Below are 22,994 nucleotides of genomic sequence, written 5' to 3' on the forward strand. Positions count from 1 at the left end.
GACTTATCTATTTATCATTTTCATAGTTAGCCCTTTCTAGCATATTATATAGTTGGAATCATAGATAGTCTTTTCAGACTGGCTTCTTTCATGTAGTAATATGTAGTTAAGATTTCTCATCTATTTCATGGCTTTTTCATTTATTTTAGCACCAAACAAAATTCCATTGTCTGTGCGTATCACAATTTATCTATTTGCCAACTTATTTGCCAACTGAAGGATATCTTGGTTGCTTCTACATTTTGGCAATTATGAATAAAGCTGCTGTGGACATCTGGGTGCAGGTTTTTGTGTGGACATAAGTTTTTACTTACTATGAGTAAATACCCAATAGTGCATTTGCTGGATCAAAAAGTAAGAGTATGCATAATTTTATAAGGTACTACCAAGCTGCCTTCCAAAGTTGCTGTACCATTTTGTATTTCCGGCAGTAATGAATGAGAGTTCTTGTTGTTTCACATTGTCACCAACGTTTGATGTTGTCAGTATTCTAGATTATGCCTATTCTAATACATGGATAGTGCTATTCTGTTGTAATTTGAAATCCCTTGGGGCACTTGGATGGCTCAGTTGGTTAAGCGTCCGACTTCAGCTCAGGTCATGATCTTGCAATTTGTGAGTTGGAGCCCCACATGAGACTCTGTTCTGACAGCTCAGAGCCTGGAGCCTCCTTCGGATTCTGTCTCCCTAGCTCTCTGCCCCTACCCCACTCATTCTCTATCTCCATCTCTCAAAAATAAATACATGCAAAAGAAAATAATTTGAAATTCCTTAATGACATGTGGTGTTGAACATCTTTTTATATGCATTTGGCATCTATAGATCTTCTTTGTTGAGGTATTCATTCACATCTTCTGCCTATTTTTAAAGTAGGTGTTCATTTTCTTATGTTCAATATAAGAGTTCTTTTTTAGGTTGTTTTCTTTTTCTTTTACTTTTTTTTTTTTTTTTTTTCTGAGAGACAGAGAGAAAGAGAGAGGGAGAAAATCAGTGAGGGAGGGGGAAGGACAGGGAAGAGGGCTAGGAAGATAATCTTAAACCAACTCCAAGCCCAGCTTGGAGCTCTGTCTCAAAGGTGAGATCAAGTGTCAGACACTTAACTGCTTAACTAACTGAGCCACGCAGGTGTCCCTAAGACTTCTTTTGTAAATATGTCTTGTAAATATTTTGTAAATATTGTCTTGACAATATGGCCTATACAGTCTGTTTACCTTGGGTTAGAACTAAAAGTTTAAACTTTGAAGACACTGATATCGCTCTAGGAATTTGGCATAAATCCCCCTGGTTTTAAGAAGACTTAAGGTTGAACCTGAAATTTATTTCTCTTGACAACAACCAACATCTGTAATGGGTTCAGTCATAGCTAAGTCCATTGGGCTGAGAGTTGCATTGTTATAATTCCAAGTTAGCTTTCAGAGTCAAGAGGCTTTGTCAAGAGGCTTTGACATTTGCTAGTTTCTAAAATTAGGGGGAAAAATGGAGTATTAGAGTTTTTAAGAGAAGAAGGCAAAAATAGTTAGCTGGAAATAAAACCTAGGTTCTTTATAGTAATGTAATATAAAAGATTGTGTGTAAATTTGGACTTCTTTTTAGATGACTGGAACTTTGCTGAGCAGTATGCTGTTCATATCAATTGCCTTGATAAATATTTGTTGACTTTTTAATCTGTATCCTAAATAAGAAGGATAATAAGCCTCTGTGTATTTTTTTTAAAACAAAATCTAAAGTTTTCCCATTTTAGTCTAATTTTCTCAAGGAGATCACATTTATTTGTCAGAGCCCTTTATTCAGCTTTTTTCCCCAAATGAGTTATTGTAAACTATAGATATGTTAAGTTATAAGCAAGTTAAAAAGGCTAAAGTTACAGAATTCAAATTATGCAATTTTCTGATATAAATTGTCTGGTCATGACATGTGTCTAAAGATATGTGATTTGAAAACTAGAAACTGGAGATATCAAAGTAGAAGTTGACCTGAGCTTAAACATTAGTTTGGTAACATTGAGTCTAATACCCCATTTCCACCTATTGTGCAGCATATTCTAAGGCCATATAAAAATATATAGATTGTCCTGGAGTGAAACCTTTTTCATGTCTTATCCATTTCTGATTTGTGAGGATTCAGTTGCTAACACCTTAAAATCAGAAAGGAAGCATTTTGAAATACTTACAAACATAGTCATTGAGGATCGTCAGTGTAAATGTAGGCAGTGGTTAACATGTTCTACGAATTAAAGTGCTCTTTAAAAAAATGATTCGCTTTTAGGGGCATTATCAAATACAGAACTGATTAAGCAATCAAACTCCGCTCTAGTTTCAGAGCAAAATGTTAGCCATTCTGCCACTCATTCTTTCCTTTATTACACCTCATTATTGTCTCTTTGGATTCTTTCTTTCTGTTCCGAGTGATTTCCTACCTTATGGCTATCTAAGGAACATAGTGGAAGGGTAAAGAATTAATTAAAGTTCTAATGGTGCAATTAGTAGTAAGTGTGAACTGTTAAAGCATTTCCTCAGATGTTTTATAGCTTGTGAGACATCCTCTTCACCTCAGCCGACGAATACTGACCACCTGTTATCTATTACCATAACATTATACAAGCAGACTGACAGAAAGCAGTCTGATCTCCAGTGATTGGACTACTGAAGCAGTGGACGGGCAGTTTCCACAAAGGTAAACTGAAAGCTAAATGAGATAGTAAATAGAAACTCAGGCAGGTGTTTAATGGAGAAATACTATTAAAACAACCCAGAAGTTGCAAAATGAATCTATTGTTTATGCATATTTTTATGGTATTCATTTTGTTTCAGTGTTTGAAGACAGTAACTTTAATACCAATATCCTATGTCATACAGTTGCAATTGCATGTATGAACTTAAAACTTGAGTCAAGAAGTACATTGCACTTAGTACAGAAAGTTATAAAAGAAGTTTGATGGTCCTAAACAGTCTTGGTTTAAAATCAAACAGTGGGTGGCAATGCTTTACACTAAACTGATACTTCTCTTAAACTTGATGAAGTCAATAAGCTTAAAGAGAAAATATGTTAACTTAAAAGGGAAAGCATAATTTGGCAGATTTCACTGAATTAAGGCAATTTGTTGCAATAATGTCCTACACGATTTCTCCTGGAAGCTGAATTACACTGAATTTCTAATATGACTTGTTCAATTATTGATTTGTTGCTTATCTCTTCGCTAGGAAAGTCAGATGAAGATCAGCATGACAGTATTTATAGGCTGCATCTCATCTGTGGGATGTAATCCATCTTCGTTAAGTTCAGTAAAAGTGATAGATGACATTTGGCAGTGTAATGATGTGATCACTCTACCAGCGCCTCTTTAAATCATAAGCTGTTGCTTTCTGTTGTGTAGATATTTAATCAGTTATACACCCCATTACTGATTTAATTCAGAATGTCAGTGGTGGTTGAATAATGTGAGTATTTGTATATTAATATCATATTGTATTAATGCTCCCTTCATTTAAGTGTGCCATTCATTTGAAAATCATAAACTGTTGCTTCATGGGTAGAATAAATTTAATCGAGATGTTAGGCATCTAACACCTTCAGTGCTTTAATTCAGCATGTCCATGAAAAAAATAAGTTCCTTTATATCTCTGTTTATATTTTCTTGACTCAGTGGATTATTTTAAAAAAATCACTGCTTGCTTTGAGTGGAAAAAAAGTCTATTAATGTTTATCCTATGCATATGCACTTTATTTTTTCAGAGTACAATAGAGGAGTGGAACTTTGAGGAAATAATGCCAGGGCAACAAATTTTAATGTAGAAAGTAGAAAAACCAGCAACTCTTTAATGGGGCTATGATATTAAAAGAATCTCAGAAGTTCTTAAATATTCCTATTTTATTTTCCTTTTAATTTTATATTAATTTTAGAATGCAAGATGATTTTTACATATAAAAGCCTACTTTCAATATTCTAGTTCGCAGTATCCAAGCTGACTTTAGGCAATGAATAATTTAAGTAACTACTATTTATATTTCATATTTCTTCTCTCAAATGTATTATTCATACCTTACAACATAGGAATATTTATAATAAAAAAAAACTGTTTTTTTAGGAAAACTTGGTGGCATCATAATCTTTTCAAGAACTTTACACTAACTTTATAGGATCTTATGTTGATTCTAAGACTCAGAAACTTAGGATAAACATCTATGGAAGAACTTGAACACATTGTTCAATGTAGTTTAATGATTCTACATAATTAATTGAAGAATTTTATTTTTAATTTATAAGTAGACTTTACATTGCCATAATAATGATAACATTTATAATACTTGTTTCTAATAAACCATAAATTTTACATATAAGTGATTTCACTGGGTGGAGGGAGTGCTGGGTGGCTCAGTCAGTTAAACGTCAGACTCGATTTCCACTCAGGTCATGATTTCATGGTTTGTGTGTTTGAGCCCCACATTGTGCTCTGCACTGATAGTGGAGATCCTGCATGGGATTCTCTCTCTCCCTCTCTCTGCCCCTCCTCTGCTCATACTCTTTTTCTGTCTTTCAAAAATAAATAGACAAGAAAGAAAGAAAGAAAGAAAGAAAGAAAGAAAGAAAGAAAGAAAGAAAGAAAGAAAGGGGATCTCATTGATCTTTGTAACATACCTAGAACAGTAAAGGAACTGGTTGTCTGGTTGTTATTTAACTCCATTTCGTAAATGGAAAAATGTGATTTGGAGACTCCTTCCTGGTCAATTAGTCAGCCAATAACAGTGATTAGATTGAAAATTAGTTTCAGTCTCTGCTAGGGACCTCAACAGCCCTGAACTCTCATGGTTTTTAGTGCTAGTTTTTCAGCCATTCCTTTTTTATGTCTGTCTTTCCCATTTCTGTCATTGATTTGTTTTCTTAAAAAAATACTATATGGGGTCACCTGGGTGGCTCAGTCGGTTGAGCATCCAACTTCGGCTCAGGTCATGATCTCACGGTTCATGGGTTTGAGCCCCGCATCGGGCTCTGTGCTGACAGCTAGCTCAGAGCCTGGAGCCTGTTTCAGATTCTGTGTGTCCCTCTCTCTCTGATCCTCTCCTGCTCATGCTGGCTCTCTCTCTCTCTCAAAAATAAATTTAAAAAATGTAAAAATATATAAAAAATACTATATGGGTGTGTGTGTATATATATATATACACACACACGTATATATATATATACACACACACACATGCATATATATATATATACACACACACACACATATTCTGACATGAGACAGAAAAATTATTTGTCTCATGCCAGAACAAGTTATAAAAACAAAATGGAGAAACTAAAAATAATAGAAAACTTGTCAATATTCACAAAAGAACTTAAGAAATAACTAAAGGAAACCCACTGCTCAAAGCAATTGATACTCAAAACAAATTTGTGAAGCTTTGTTTCCTGGGTAAGCTTCAACTCAGGATTACTGGTGAAAAGGCAGGGGACTGGAGAAGGTGATGTGGAAATAGTACCCTCTATCTTCCTTCTCTCTCTCAGATTCAAAATCATTATTAACAAATGGTTGCCAAACTACAAAAACAGTCCAAGGTGCAATTATACTAAAATACTTAGTTTTCAGATACTTGAGGTGAGAAGTGATTTACAGAAGTCCAGGAATGAGAGGCCATTTATCTGCAACTGGTCTTTTATGCCCATTTCCATTAGAATAGCTTTTTAGATGTCTTTGCATAATACTTTTTCTAATAGAAAATACTTATTTTGCTACTTGCATCACCATATGTTTTTGGATTTTCATTTTATTAAGATCTTTAAGCTCTACCCCTTAATTCTAACTGAAAATTATATGGGAATTTGAGATAAAAAAGAAACAATATCTGGGCAGTCAGAACAGAAGTACAGATAAGCAAGCTAATGCTTAATGAATAAAATAAATAATATAAACTCTTACAATAGTGAGAAGTACATAGTAAGTGTTCAATACATGCTCTTAATTAGACGTTTTGTAAGATTTGTAACTTCTGAGTCCCCAAATCATTATTAACCTGTGTCAGAGTTGCCACATGCATATCCCCAATATGCCTTTTATAATTTTAACTATTGTTATTTGCATAAAGTAGATGGACGGTAGTGTTGCTACTTCCTTTAATTTTCACTGTATAATTTAATAGGACAAATGGTATTCAAGACTTTTTATTACTGAATCTCAAAATTGGCTGCCCATGTCTGAAAAGCCCAATATTCAAGAGGCTAGAGGTTTGAATGGAGAGGAATATGAACTTTATTCAGGAGGCCTGCCACCTGGGGAGAAGGACTCTTGTCCCAAGGCCAACTCTATGGTTTCTGCCTGGCCCAGAGATTTTTAAAGAGGTTTAGGTAGTTGATCAGTACAGGAGTGCAGTGGTCTGTAACAATTCTATATTACACGCAGACTTGTTGTTGCCAACTGTTGACATTATCTCAGCGCTCCATGGTTGTACTGGCATTGGGGGTTGGGCATGTAAAAAAGGGGTCTGTTTCCTGTTTTGTGACTGCAGAAGTGCCCTGTTCTTTCTAGGAAGGAATGCATGATCTATGGATATACAAAGGAAAGTATATCAATCATGTGGGCTAAGGGCTTTTGCTAAAGTTTAGACTACTAGGTTTTAGCCCATGGGGCTAAGGTGGCTTCATTTTGATCATTGAGTAATTAAAGAAATCAAAAAACAGGACATAGTGTACATGAATTAATAGTATAAATAAAAGGTACAATTGATGGATGTGTTACATAAACTCTTGAGAATAGAAGTTTCGTTGCTAAAAAGTTTAATGTTGCTTGTTAAAAATATTTTTTTTTGCTAACAAATTGTTAAATTAATAGTGAGTTAACAAAATTTTGCAGCAGTATTATTTCTTAATAATTTATACATGAATTATTTATGAATGAAAATGATTAACATACAAATTTTGTTTGAAAAATTAACATACAAATTTTGAAATCACGTCAAATTATTTTTTAAATGAGGTGTTGTAACAATAAATTTTTTGGCTTCAGTTGATGCAGTTTCTGATATTGATTCCTTGAGTAAATTTATAATTTGGAAATGAATTGAAGGAATTTAATTCTTTTAAGTGGGATTAAAGAATGATGTTTAAAGAATAAGCACTGTCCGACCAACAACAGTAGACTAAACAGAAGTTACTTGAATTATCAGTGTTGGAGCATGAAAGTTTTTATGATAGTATTTAAATTAGAAATGTTAGTGACTTTCTTAAGGTCTGTTTCAGTAACAGGATTTTTGTTTTTATTTCTGGTTCATGCAGAGTCTGAAGAGAGTTAGCTAACTTCACAAGGCAGCCCATCTCCATGTAAGACTACAATTTAGACTGTTCCATTTTCTCTCCTATATCAAGCGGCTTCCAAGATCATCCTGGCAGAGCAAGAGAAATTATATAGAATTTACCCTGTTCTTTACTGATTTAACTTAGAAGTGATATATACCTCTTACATTTATCACCTATTTGCCAGAATTAACTAAGAATTAACTATTTAACAAACACGAGAACCAATACCTATCAACACGAAGTACTGGACATACAGTAATTACCAGAACAATATACAGCCCATTTCTGTATTCTAAGTAATCTACCCCAAAAAGACAGTGCTTGTGCAAATACCTAAGCAATCTTTGAGAACTTGAAACATTGCTGGGGAAATAGATATAAAAGTTATTATGATACAGTTTAATAAGTATGAAAATAGAAGTATAGTATATATTGTAAAGTAGGAAGAGATGGAAAAAGTGACAATATGAGAAAAGCATCTTGAGAAGGCATTTTTCTGATGACATTCTTTCAGTGTGAATGGGAATTTCAGTGGTTAAAGGAGCAGGAAAATAACATTATATTTTCTTTTACTTTGATAATTAAAGGGAAAGTTTCCTGCAAAAAAGTGCACTTGTGGCATCATTTTTAATATTATTTAATCTAGATGATAAGAGAATATGATCCAAATCTATAACCAGGAAGTTTTCCAATCAAGAAGCCTAAACAAGAAATGGATACATGGGAGATTTAACCACAAGATGCTAACAGGGGTTTTCATTGAGCATCACACACAAATTCCCGATTAGATCTTAGTGGTTCCTTCCTCAAATTTCTCTCAGTTTCTTTCTCTTCAGCTATCACCTCATAACTTTGTCTACTCTTTAATCACATAGCGCTGAAAAATCTACTTTGTTCTCTTAGCGGTTCAGCTCTCATACTCTGGTCTTCTTCTCAACAAAGAAAAACATAAACTCTGATTTAATCTCAAACATGTTCCTCAGATAAGTGGTTTATCTAGTTGTTTAAATATGATAAATAGGTTTCTTTTGAGGAGCAAATAATACCACTAAGGAGAAAAAAATACTCTATACAGTTAGCAAGCAAGCTTAAATCTCCTAAATTTTATTCTGAAGATAGAACAATGTAGAGAATTAAAGGTACAGATTTAGGAGAACCAAAGGGCTGAGTTGGTTAAGCAACTGACTTTGGCACTGGTCATGATCTCACTGTTAATGAGTTCAAGCCCCGTGATGGGCTTTGTGCTGACAGCTCAGAGCCTGGAACCTGCTTTGGATCCGGTGTCTCCCTCTCTTTCTGCCCCTTCCCTACTCACACTTTGTTTCTCTCTGCCTCTCAAAAATAAGTAAATGTTAATTTTTTTAAAAAGATAAAAATTTAGTGTCTAAAGATAAAAACGCCAGACACAACTTAACGTGATAAGGACATATTTTAATCAGAAATATACTATTGCAAAATGTAAGAAGACCAGCATTATCCGAAGTCTGATTTGTACAGAGGTGACTGAATTAAAAAGAGAATAAGGGAATAAGGATTGGAGCAAGCAAGGGGAAAAGAATGAAAAATTACAGAGTTGGTCATTGTAAACTGGGTTAGGCCAGCTGTGTCTGCTAGCTGGCAATTATAAAAATTAGGATTCAAGTGTTATTTAAAATAAAAAAAAAAAAATTAGGATTCTATTCTCCCAGAGAGACTGAGAGCATAGTTCCTATTTCAAAGGCTATCAGGTTCTTGAGAAGGACACTCTTGAGTTGTAGGAGATACATGTATATTAAAAGGAACAGAGGAAGAATTCATAACTGTAAGCTCTTTTTAGTAAATGCTCTAAAAAAGAGTAGTTAGGGCTTATCAACAAGCGTTGGTGGAATATACAGTAAATTATTTTGGCAGCCTTCAACTTTCTCAATGAGGTGCTTTAAGGGGATCAAGGGTTATTCCAGGATTGCTTCCTTGATCTGTTAGAAAAGAGGCTAGTGTTTATTTAATTCTTTAACATAGGGACAGGAAATGAATGAAATAATTTGTGATGAGAGTCTACATTTTTTTAAAGTGTATTTATTGAGAGAGGAGAGGGACAGAGTGAGAGAAAAATAGAGAGAGAGAGAGAGAGAGAGAGAGAGAGAGAGAGAGAATCCCAAGCAGGCTCCATGCTGTCATGGGATTCCATGATGGGATCCCACATGGGACTTGATCCCATGAACCGTGAGATCACAACTTGAGCTGAAACCAAGAGTCAGATGCTTACTGACTGAGCCTCCCAGAATCTACACTTTTTAAAGGTCAAAGTTGAGGACTAGTCCAGAAGAGGACTCAGAGGAGCCTGGCTAAGAAAGAACCTTTGTTAGGGGTCACAGGATAGTGCTTATAGTTGGAGTCATGAGCCATGTTATATTCACTAAGAACCTTGGGGATTACTCATAATGGGAAATAGGAGGAGAGAGTAGTAATAGTTATATATATATATATAGAGAGAGGCAGGAATGTATATAATCATGAAAGTAAAGCTAGGGGAGAATTATGGGAAGAAATAAAAAAAAAAAGAATGAAACACTATGAAGGATGACACATAAATCACCAGGACATCACTGAAATGTGCCAGGGAGAACAAAAGGCCAAGCTAAAGTTGTGTGAGATAAATTTGGTCCATGATTCTTTCTCTTCCTCCAGTAATCTTCTGTTTTCTAAACTGAAGTGCAAGAAGTAAATTGAAGAATGATCCCACTTTAGAAGATTATACTGAGAGGTACAGAAATATGTACAATTTGAGGCTAGTAGTAAAGACTTCATCAAAATGTTGACCGTGTAATTCATGTTTTGTGGGCCACCTATCATGGTCTGAGTACAGTAATTAATTGTATGGTGAAAGACAGATGTCATGCTGAAACTTTGGAGTATAAACAAGTATTAAGCTCATTTATAATGAAAACTTTGGCTTAATAAGAAAGGAAAGACAGGACAAGATGACAGCAAAGTTGAAGCCCAGAGATGGGATTGTTGATGTGATTCCTGTTGAGTAGAGAAAGTCATGAGAGTTGAGAAATGCTGACAATTGATACATAAAAGATCTGATAAATTTAGGTCACTAAGGGTGAAGAGGATGGAGATAAGGGGAGAAAATGGAGACATTTTAAAACTTTATTCAGATATGATTGTAGAATTTAATGCTTGTGAAATATAGAAATTTTAAAAATAGAAATGTTTAAAATAAGTTGCATAGACTCATTATAATTTCATTAAAAAGTAGGTGTAAATTTGAAGATAATTTTAATTAAAATGCTTGTGACTTAAGTAAATGTGATGATGTAAACTTGTTCAGAAAATCACATGTACCTCCTTGAATTTTTGTATTTCTTAAAATCTGTATTATGTAACTTGGCATTTAATTAATAGCTTATTAATTTTAAAAAAGTTTTTCTTCTAGTAGATTCTAGGGCTCTTCTTTTCGTGTATTATCCTCTTTATATAGCTGAGGATATAGTAAGTATTCAATGTATAATTTACCTTGCTAACAACTGAGATATTTGCAGAGAATTTAATACTGTTTTCATTTTGTTTTAAACATTAGTTAAGTGTGTTTACATTTAAACACTTCCACTACATTTAAACATGTTTAAAGTTAATTCTATTTATTTAAACCATATTTCATTAAGGGATATCTACTAAGGTGAGCCTTTATATATCAGATTGATAATTTTATTTGATAAGCTAACTAGCTTTTTTTTGGTATTATGTTATTTTAATATTGTGTATACACAATATATAGTATTTTTTATATAATTACTGCCTTATTTATATTAACATAATGTTGAACATATCATACAGTTTTTAAAAGATTAGAGAATAATGTCGTTTTATTTTAATAAAATTCCTAACATCTTTTCCTACTGAGTTCAATGCAAAACACTATTTCCTAGAGAGCAAATATTTTTATCCATCTCTTATGTTCCTTTCTATTTCCAATACTAATTTCTATCTTTTTTCTTTAAATTTTTTTTAATTTTTAAAAATTTATTTCTGAGAGAGAGAGAGAGAGAGAGAGAGAGTGTGAGCAAGGGAGGGTCAGAGAGAGAGGGAGACACAGAATCCGAAGCAGGCTCCAGGCTCTGAGCTAGCTGTCAGCACAGAGTCCGACATGGGGCTCAAATCCATGAACCGTGAGATCATGATCTGAGCCGAAGTCGGACACTTAACCGACTGAGCCACCCAGGCACCTCATTTCCATCTTTTTTCTTTGCAAATTTTGGCCATAGAGAATCTATGATCCTTTTTTCCATGATCCTCTGCATCTGGAATAAACTTTCTCTATTTTATGCTTCATAACTGCCTATCTTAAAAAAAATCACTTTTATTCAGCCTTTACTTTCTTTCCTATGTCTTTCTATTCTTGTTTCTTTCTTTAGAAAAATTTAAGATTTTCTAATTGTTTAATTTTCCAATAGTCCCACCTCTTTCCACCTAAAAAAATCATCAAATATTTACATTTCATCCTACAAGTAATACTAAGACTCAAAGATACACTATGTGGTTCAGATGGTTGAGATGAATAAATTTCTGAAGACCAACTCCTTATAATAATGAGAAAATTATATTTACAAATGTAGATTATGTTGTGTTAGATTTGAGAAACTCACTCCTAAAATAAGTGTTATTTCTACTATTCTACCTGTGGAAAAATGGTAATTGATAATTTATTCCATGAAGCATAATTGTAGCCTTAAGTAGAGCAACGTAATAATAATAGTAATAATAATGCTGACTTATATTAAGCCCTTGGTACTAGGCACTATGTTTAAAACATTACATATGTTAACTCATATAATCATCCCCAAAGCCTTATGAATTTGGTACTATTATTATTCCCACATTACAAGCAAGGAAATGAAAATAGAGAAAAGTTAAATGAATTGCCCATAGTCATATAGCTGGTCAGTGATAGTGCAGAGACTCAAAGCCATTATCTGAATCCAGAGTTTTTGTTCTTATTATTATATGTTTCTCCAATATTCTAGGTCGTGAGCATATAAGAATTAAAGCATTAATATGCAGATCCTGCCTTCACTAGATTAATGTAGTAGAAATTCATATTGAGTTACTCCACAAATACTTTTAGTTGCTTTTTCTGTGCCTGGAACTTTGTTCAGTTGTTGGGGATACATCTGAGAATAAGCCAGTCATGTTTCCTGCTTATTCTCATGTCCTGACAGACAAACCGAAAACAAATACCAATGGACCAAGGAAGAGAAGATGTAAGCACATAGGTCATATTTAATTCTATGAAAATAGATCAGATAAACTGGGGGAGAGTAGAAAAGGAAGAAGACTCTAAATGAAACCTTAGGTCATACTTATATTTAACAAAGGATGCTGGGAAGGAAATAACCAGTGAGATACAGATGACAGTTACAATGAAAAGAGCATGTCAAACCAACAAACAAAGAACAACTCTTAAAAGAGTTTCAAGAGGAAGGCAGTCAATTACTAAGTAACTAGATAAGATGAAAAAAAATGTGTGGTGGATTTAGTCATGGAGAAATTGCTGGTATCTTTTTTTTTTTTTTTTAAATTTTTTAATGTTTATTTATTATTGAGTCAGAGAGAAACAGAGCATGAATGGGGGAGGGTCAGAGAGAGAGGGAGACACAGAATCTGAAGCAGGTTCCAGGCTCTGAGCTAACTGTCAGCACAGAGCCCGACGCAGGGCTCGAACCCACAAACCGTGAGATCATGACCTGAGCCGAAGTCAGGCGCCTAACCGACTAAGCCACCCAGGTGCCCTGAAATTGCTGGTATCTTAAAAAAGGGTAGTTTCAGTGTAGTTGTAAAAGAAGTCAGATGATCCAGTAAAATGGGAGACCTTTATGTTGTAAGAAAGAACAGAGACAGCAAAAAGACCAGTACCCTTGATAAACAGCACAAGTAGTGAACTTCCCTGTTGTAGGAAGACATTCATTTCTCTTAAACGAAGCGGGGCAAGATGCAGTGGAAATGGATCTGCAGGTCTGGTGATAAGCTAAGGTGTATGTTTCTAATTAATTTAATATCAATACAAAATCTTTGGAAATCTTGTACCTAATTTGATTCCACAATTTTATTTTTTCTATCTAATTTTGTGTTTTTGACAAATAATAATAGCACCTATTTAAAATATTAACAGTGGAATGGGACGCCTGAGTGTCTTAGTTGATTAAGCATGTGATTCTTGATTTTGGCTCAGGTCATGATGTCATGGTTCCTGAGTTTGAGCTGCGTGCTGAGTTCTGCACTGACAGAATGGAGCCTGCTTAAGATTCTCTCTCTTCCTCTTTCTTTCCCTCTCCTGCATGCACACACTCTCTCCCAAAATAAATAAGTAAACTTTAAAAAAATCTATTAACAATGGTATACCTCTAAGTTAAAAAATTATAAAATGGGAAAATTGCTATTACATTGATTCCTTAAATGTATCCACTTGATAATGTAAATGAGTTTATACTCTAATTGCTAATGCCTTCATTAAATCTAGAATTATAATACTTACAAATTTGGATTCTTTCTGTTTTTGAAAACTTGGTTTCTTTTTAATCTCATAGCATTTCCTTGGATTCCTGATAACAAAAGCTCTAAAATCTAAAGGCAAATTAATAGTCAAATTCATATTATTCTATGAAGCATTTCACTATAACTACTTACCATTGAAAAGATAACCCCTCAAAAAAGATATGTTGCTATATATCTTGCTTAGTTGTTCTGTACAATGACTATTTTAGCTTTTCTGAAGGGGACTAACTATTACATATGAAAAGCTTTCAAAAGGAAAAGGGATTTGGAATCTAAAAATCAAGATAATTTATCATTCTTGATCTTCTAAAACCATTAAAACATCTAGTTTATTACTTAAACATATTTGTTCTAAATGTTACAGTGATTTAGAAAAGAATTATTCAATTTCAATTATTTTTATATAGCTTAGAAACAGTGGATTGAGTTATTTACATATTACATGTAAGGAAACAAATTTGACATCATAATATGGAAGATTAGCTTGTACTGAGTCTCCTATGTTTAAGCTCAGTTATCAGATACTATAGCTTTTAAAAGCCAAGAACTGGCAGAGCAATAAAGGGATCCCTGGAATAACATTTCCACCACTCCACTCTACTCCACAGAAATCTATCAATAAGAGGGAGCGAAGAAGTCAAACAGATAATTTTGCTGTGGATCAGAATGGCATAGAAGGGATGACATTGGTTCAAGCCAAAGTGAAATCAAGATCTGAAATCATAAACTAAAGGGTTATTCAAAAACAAACAAACAAACAAACAAAAAATAGGCAGAAAGCAGAATCAGACAGAAGATAATGGTTGTAGAACATGAGAGAATACGGCAGTGAGACTCTGAATCAGAAGCAAAGTGATGTAGAAAAAGAATGGCAATCAGTAATGTTAGATCAGATAGCTGAAGAAGGAAAGGCAGAGCTGAAAGAAGGAAAAAAGAAGAGGAAGAAGAGGAGGAGAAAGAGAAGGAAAAGAAAGAGAAGAAAGGAGGAGGAGGGAGAATGCAGAAGGAGAAAGAGAATACATACATACAGTAATGGTTGAATAAAATGCTCTGCTTCTGGTATAGAAGTCAACATTATAACTGCTCTTGACTGAATGCAATTTAGAAGGCCTGAACATTGTCAGAAGTACATGTATGTGTTCTGTCCAAATGACTGCAGGTACCACACTTATTATTTAAATGTGTACAGTTGACAAATGTATAACAAATACTTTTTCATGACAGTATTAATCGGCAAAGAATAACTCATAAGCTGGACCTAATGTTACATTTCTTTTAAGGACTCATGTATACTTGCACTCTTTTAGATACCCAAAACCCTCATTTTTTTAATGTTTGTTTGTTTTGTGAGAAAGAGGGAGTAAGAGATGTGGGGAAGGGACAGAGAGAGAGGGAGAGAGGCTTCCAAACAAGCTCCACACTATCACACTGTCAGCACCGAGCCCATTGCGGGGCTTGAACCCAGGAACCATGGTATCATAACCTGAGGTGAAATCAAGAGTCAGATGCTCAACCAGCTGGTCCACCCAGGTGCCCCCAAATCCCTTATTTCTATTCTTTTCTCAAGATTGTTTTGAAGTTGTTTCTCATCTTTTCTTCTGCGTAAAAAATGCCCATATTTTATGGCCCATTAAAAATAATATAATATAATAAAGCATATATCATAACATGTATCATTCACTTATTAGTATGTTATTCTCTGAAGAGTATTTACCAAAAGAACTAAAGCTGTGAGCAGGTGAAGATGGCCTTACATCAAGGGAACACATATCTTATGATGGATCTTGAGAAACTGGGTCTTAGTTTGGATAAGAAGGCCTTTTCTTTTCTTTTTTTTTTTTTTTTTTTAACGTGATCTTCAGAAATTAATGTCTGTTCATAAATGAATTGGTGTTAAGACCATTTTGTATTGTAGGAATTAATTGAGGGATATGTTGGATCTTATCCAGACATCTGAAAACGGGCAGAGTGTTTCTCAAGAAGGTTTCTTTAGTGACTTTGGCCTGAGCATTTACTACATTCTCACAAAGGAAATGAGGATGGGTTCCAAGTGACTTTCTAATTATATTTCTCAAAGAAAGGCTGTCCATAGAAGGTCTCCCAGCATTTTCCTGGAGGGTGAAGTACTGTATACCTGACTGTTTAAGAAACCTTGGAGTTTATGTTCTTCCTGGAAGCTTTAAGCATTCTAATGTTCGTTTAATCTTACTTGAGTCCTCAATTATCTCCAGTTACTCCTGAAGGAATGGCACAATGGTAATTAACCATATGCTCACCTTTTTCATGGCTTCCATCCCTTTGCTTCCATTAGTGGTGAAATAAGATAAAGGCATTTACTGAGACAGGTCTGAATTTATAAAATTTTCAGTTGAGTCTTAAGTTCAGGAGGACATTAGGATCTTTAAACCTGAAAGCACACACACACACACACACACACACACACACAATGAGTGAGATTAAGGGAAAAAATGCACTGTCCCCTAAAAGCTTCAAGCTGTTTCAATCTGCTTCAATACTCCCTTAAGGCAAATTGTTCCTTTTTTTTTTTTTTTTCTGGTAAACTCAAGTAATAGTTCTGTTTTCTTATGCAATGTAAAGCAAATACTGTTTACTAACTTGAAATATTTGCGGCACTCTGGTTTCAGGGAATTAAAGCCACTTTGGGGAGTAAGCACTTGTCTTTGTTAAAGATAGATTGCAGGATAGCAAACAAGTTTGCTTTTGGGAAAAAAAAAAGTGTGTTAGTATGTAGGATAATGAGGACAAAGGAGAGTAATATAAAGCAATTCCCCATTCATACCCTTTGAATGGGTTGTATCTTCTAGTAAGAGGAATGAGGGCCTGAGGTTAAATATCCACATTCTTGAAAGATTGCTTTATTGCAATACTTTGGGCATAAAAAGGGTAAAACTCAGGAGGTCTAGCTTGGAGCATTTGTATAGATCTGTTCATTCACTGGAACTCACAATATTAATAGATACTTGGATTGACATCTCTGTATCTGTTAATTACTTTTGTGCTTAATGGACTATTAATTTTGGCTTATTTATTTATTGCTTGCTATATTACTGACCTCTTAAGAGGTTTTCAACAGATTCTTTGTTTCACAGGTATTGAGTCACAAAATAATAATATTTTTTTCTCCAGTGGAATTGTCCCTTGTTTAAATTTGTAGACTATTGTATAGATTTTGATTTATCTTTTAATTTTTGAGAGGAGAGAGAGAGAGAGAGAGAACAGAGGAGGGGCAGAGAGAGAAGGGGAGACATAGAATACCAAATAGGCTCCATCCTCTGAATTGTCAGCACAGAGCCTGATGTGGGGTTTGAACCCATGAACCATGAGATCATGACCTGAACTGAAGTCAGACGCTTAACCAACTGAGCCACTCAGGCATCCCTGCCCTTTTTTTGTTTGTTTAGTTTTTAGTAAATTAGACTAGTAAAAAATGTTGAGCTTTTTAAAAGTTAAACAATATAAGAACATAAAGATTCAGGGCAAAGTGTACAGATCAGGATGGACGTTCCAAATTACTTGACAGCCTGTAGTGGGCCATCCCCAATCTGAAAGAATATCAGAAAGTTCAGATCATACCTCTACTGGTGCATATGAGTCTTGGTGTGTGATTTATTCATGAATGGCCTTACATAATCTAAGAAAATAAAAATGAAAGCCTATGTCTAAAAGATATTTTAGATAATCCTTTTGTTTTATTTATTAATGTTGAAAAAAAAGTCTTCAAGCTAGAAGGTGGTAGTCTAATTTATAGCGAGTTATCTACATTAAAATCTATTACAGTCAGTTCACCAGTTGAATAGTTAGAAAAGGGAAAATAACCCACAAAGTTAATCATTTGTAAAGCATTTTAATTTCCTACAGTATCCTCACAGGCTAACAACGAAACCATATTCACTTTTGTCCACTGACATTGTATACAATGCCTAGCAACCCCCTGGTTAGACTCATAATAGAAATATAAATATTTATCAAATTAGAACATAAGTTTACCCAACTTATTGTTGCCTCTTCCCATATTATTTTATACATTTTCTTCAAGACAGCTCCAGATGCACTTTGATCATTAATATACCAATTCACCTATTTAAACTGTCTATTAGTAATTTTAGAGTTGTGTAACCATCAAAAAAAGCTCATACTGATTAGCAGTCACTTTTGATTCTCCCTTACCACACACAACCATTCTCTCCCTTTATGCTCCCTAACCACAGACAACCTCTGATCTACTTTATGTCTTTAGAGATTTCACAAAAAGGAAATTAGAGAATAAGTGATCTAATGTGACTTGCTTCTTTGACTTTGTGTACTGTTTTCATGGTTCATCCATGTTTTAGCTTATTTCAATATTTCATTCTTTACTATTGCTGAGAAACATTCCATTGTATAGATGTACCACAGTTTACTCATCTGTTCATCAGTTGATTGACATTTGGGCTGTTTTTGCTTTTGGCTATTATGAGTAAAACTGCAGTGAACATTTATTTGTGTACGTGTGGATGTACATTTTCATTTCTCTTAGGTATGAACCTACCAGTGAAATTGCTTTGTCAAATGCTAATTATATATTTAACATTTTGAAAAACTACCAGACTGTTTTCCAAAGCAGCTGCATGATTTTACATCCCCACTAGCAGTGTATGAGGGCTCCAGTTCCTTTACATTTTTGCTAAAACTTATTATCTTTTTAACTTGCAGTCATCATAATGGATGTGAAGTATGATTTTGATTTCATTTCCCTCATGGCTACTAAGAGTGAACATGTTTTATGTTTTATCAGCCATCTGTATACCTTTTTTAGTACCTGGGTTGAAAATTGAGACTGCTTCTCTGTCTTTAGATCTTGCAGACAAAATTAGGATGCTTTATACTACCGATATAATTACAAACAGCAAACTTCCTGATACTTAATGACTTAAGTAAATAAGCCAGTAAGAAAATATATAGTACACTTTCAACAGGAGAGGCCATTATGATGCTTTACAGTTGTAGCATATCCTTAAAATAAAACTTTTTTTAATGTTTATTTTTAAAAAATTTTTAATGTTTATTTATTTTTGAGAGACAGAGAGACAGGGCATGAGCAGCAGAAGGGAAGAAAGAAAAGGAGACACCGAATCTGAAGCAGGCTCCAGGCTCTGAGCTGTCAGCACAGAGCCCGATGTGGGGCTCGAACTCATAACCACAAGTTCGAACCATGAGATCATAATCTGAGCTGAAGTTGGCCGCTTAACCAACTGAGCCACCCAGGGACCCCAGCATATCCTTAAAATAAATATTATTTTCTGTTAATTTGGCTACACAATTTAATCTGTGACTGTTGTTCCAACCAGATGAATGGCAATATTTTATTCATGTAGCTCCCTCCCAAAAACATCCTTCATTGCCTTTCCCATTTTGTAAGCTCTTATTCTGAACATTATAAAGGTAAGACAGAGTTGTCCCTTCTACTGTGGTGAGGAGATGAAGATGTGTTCTCCATGAAGTCCCCTGGGTAACTGTCAGAGTAGTTGTGGGTGTTAGTGTGCCAGGCTAGTAGAGTCAATTTCTTTGCCCATTTCTGGGGGAAATTAGCATCCAAGAAATTAACTATAGCCATGGTTCTGAGTTACTTCCTGCCTTGTATTTTTTAATGAACTGACCTTCTCTCCCTACTTCTACAAAAACTACAAAAACATATCATGACCTCATTCAGCTGAGCCAAACTTAATTCCCAGCTCAAAGAAGGACAGTAGGGCAGAGAACTCTTTCACTTTTGTTTAAATGCACGGGAATGGTAATATTTTTACTTGGCTATGCCTCACACTTTCAGTATAATTATTTTGCTGAGGAAAGAGTATGGAGCTGCAAAAATAGCCTGTTATACTTACTCTGTTGTTTTTTTTTTTTAATTATGCCTATTCTACATCCTTGAGTTCTAAAGGATGTTTAATTTTGTTTACTATTTTAGAATAGATAGGCATTTCACTTTAATTTTCAAATTACCTAATTATCTGCCAGGACCAATATCATCACAAAGTTCTTTTACCTGTTCCACTGATTCAGGAAACTTAATGTTCAAATTCACATACACAAACACACATGCGCACACACACACATACACACAACCCCAGATTGTGTGAAAGCATCATAAAAATGATATGGATGTCTTGTTATCTCAATAGAATATTTTTCATAATTTTTAATTTTATGTATGTCTTTGTCTGGCTTTTGTTAATGACACGTACAGTTTTTATTGAGAATTAGATACTGTTTTGAGAAACAAAGATATATTCTTAAATACTTTAAAATATAGCACCAGATTATGATTGAGAATATTGTCAGGTTGTCATCTATTACAAAATAAACTGAGAGAGGGGTGTCTGAGTGGCCCAGTCGGTGAAGCGTCTGACTTTGGCTCAGGTCATAATCTCACAGTTCGAGGGTTCGAGCCCTAAATCGGGCTCTGTGCTGATAGCTCAGAGCTTGGAGCCTGCTTCAGATTCTGTGTGTCCTTCTCTCTCTGCCCATCCCCCATTCATGCTCTGTCTCTCAAAGATAAATAAAAATGGTAAGAAAAAAAACAAAATAAAATTTATAAAATGAGAGAGATTGTATCTGGACAATAAGGTGTATTATATACTCCAGTAAACCTGGAACTCTGTTAGCAATGGAAAAGAAACATTTGCTTCATCAGTGGTGAAGCTGCTATCAGTGGTGATAGCAGGTGTTTTTTTCCTGATAAAGCAGGGAAAAGGTGGCCATGGAGAAGATCTGTTAAAGGCAGTAGAGGGAGGATAATACAGAATGAGGGTAGATGAATGAATGTGATTTGCTGGACTTTTTTAGAATTATGTCATTTCTCATTCTCTTTGTGAATGGTGAAGGAGCGTAATTCTGCTTACACTACTAATAGAGTTAGCCTCATTTCTGACGTGATTTGAAAGTGTGAAAAATACAATGGAAGAGGGCACATGGGTGGCTCAATCAGTTGAGCATCTGACTCTTTATTTAGGCTTGAGTCATGACTTCACGATTCATGAGTTTGAGCCCACAATGGACTCTGTGTAGACAACACAAGGCCTGTTTCCTATTCTTCCTCTCTCTCCTCTATCTCTGTCCTTACTTCATTTGCGTGCTCTCTCTCAAAATAATTAAATTAAACTTTAAAAAGTTGAAAAAATGCAGTGGAATGGATGATTTTTTAATTAATAACTGAAACACCTTTGACCATTACCAACCTTCCACCTACTCACCTCAAGTAGGAACCACATATGATTTCTATAAAGAGTGGAACAGATTTTATTGTGACTGCATATAAGAATTTTTCTCCATCGTCTTTGGCTTAGGTATCCATACAAATCACCCACATCAATCTCTTATAAATTGCTCTATTGAATGTATGAGAGGAGGCCATTCATAGTAAATGACTGGTTATACAATTCACCTGGAGTCAGACACGTTGAAACTAATGAGTCATTTGTTTGGATCCAGCTGTGTGTAGGTAGGTAGAGACTAGGTGATAGGGGCTATGGACTGATCTCTAAATGGTATTCTGTAAGAATACAGGCTTTTGAAAGTAGATGAAACTGTGTCAAAAATCTTACTTTAACTCCTTCAGTCCTGTGACCATAGGTTTCAGTTTCCTTCTTAGGATAAGACTTCACAGAGTAACTTTACAGATAAAGTGATGTATGCAAAACAGCACAATTCCTAGAAGAAAGACAATGCCCAATAATGGTAGCTATTAATTTTATTGTTAATGGATTTTTTTCTCTGTTGTGTGTAAGGAAAACAACGACAAATAACAAAACTTAATCCATCTAAAGAAATCTAGTTCAAAAGACTTTAATACTATTTTGCACTCCTAATCATTCCTATTAACCACCAAACTACACATCTTAAACCTGAAAATAATCCTTTTTTATCTACCTATTTTTAGAAGAGCTGAATAATTCCTTTCTGAGATTCTTTGGGCGAAAAACAGAAGAAAGGCTCTGTCTGTTGTAATTTTAATTTCTTAGCATGACTGCCAAAGCTATATATATTCTTTCTGAAATTAAGCATGCTAAGAATATTAAATGAGGAAAACAGACAACATGAAGGGAAAGCTATAATAATTTGGTTATACTGAAAAAGGTCCCCAAAACACCTCTGAAAAATAAAACAGCTATCTTGTGTTATCCTGGTAATTGGGAGCACAGTTTTAAGATATAATTACTCTTGTTTTTCACATTGTCACTTTTATGTATTGGAATCTGTGTACTACCATTTATCTTTTCTGAAACATTTAAAGCACACCTTAGCTGGTAATTAATTTCATTTTCTTTTGTTTTTATATCACATTAGTTGAATAGAGTCAAAGAACTTAGTACATTAACTACCTAAAATTCTCTGCCATTGTTTTATAGTTGGAAGTGTGGTGTTGGGTTTGTCTTTTCGATACTGTTGTAGTTTTTTGTATGTTTACGTTTTCTTTCTGTCTTCAGATATAGTTTTAGATAAAATTCATTATGATTGTGCCTTGTTGGTATCTTTAACATGATTTTCAAAAGCACCTCTAAATTGTTTCACACTGGATACGTTTTGAAAGTTAATTACTAAGATATGAAAAAAGGAGACATCATTTTATTAAATAAAAATCAGTTGCTTAATTGAGTTTTTTAAAAAAGAGGGGTAAAAACATTCAATCTTTAATGACATAATTTTGCAAAAATTGCTCTTGTGACAAATATACCACTTCAGAGCTCAGTTTTCTATGTGTAATCAGGTGTCAGTTGTAGACATCAAAAGTATTATATTTTTATTCTAGAGAGTTTGTGAAGAAATTATTGCCAAAATAGCAGATAGATATAAAACCTTGGTTTGAAAGCATAATTTGTTCTAGAAACATGCTTGTAATCCAAATATACAATCCACTCGTATACTGAAGTGAATTACAAGAACCATTGGCTCAGTTAGTAGTGATTATGTGACATTCGGAGGCACATACTACCTGTATTGCAAGACATCACTTGTTTATCAAGTTAAAATTTATTAGAAATATTTGCCTATCTTGTGGAACATTCACAGAACAAGTTACTTACAATCTAAAGTTTTACTATGTATTTTAAGTGCTTTTTTCTCTCCAAAAACCATGTCTTTAGGTAAAAGTATAAATTTATTCTTTTCTTTC

General features: G+C 34.3%; 1 protein-coding gene across 1 annotated transcript in view; it reads left to right on the forward strand.

Moving 5' to 3' along the window:
* LRP1B (LDL receptor related protein 1B) overlaps positions 1–22,994 on the forward strand; it is a gene marked incomplete at its 5' end in the record, with an annotated part of 553,279 nt that overhangs the window by 213,849 nt on the left and 316,436 nt on the right. The window lies entirely within an intron of this gene.

Source organism: Hyaena hyaena, unplaced genomic scaffold, assembly GCF_003009895.1.
Source record: "Hyaena hyaena isolate Hyena2069 unplaced genomic scaffold, ASM300989v1 scaffold_1141, whole genome shotgun sequence".
NCBI lineage: Eukaryota > Metazoa > Chordata > Mammalia > Carnivora > Hyaenidae > Hyaena > Hyaena hyaena.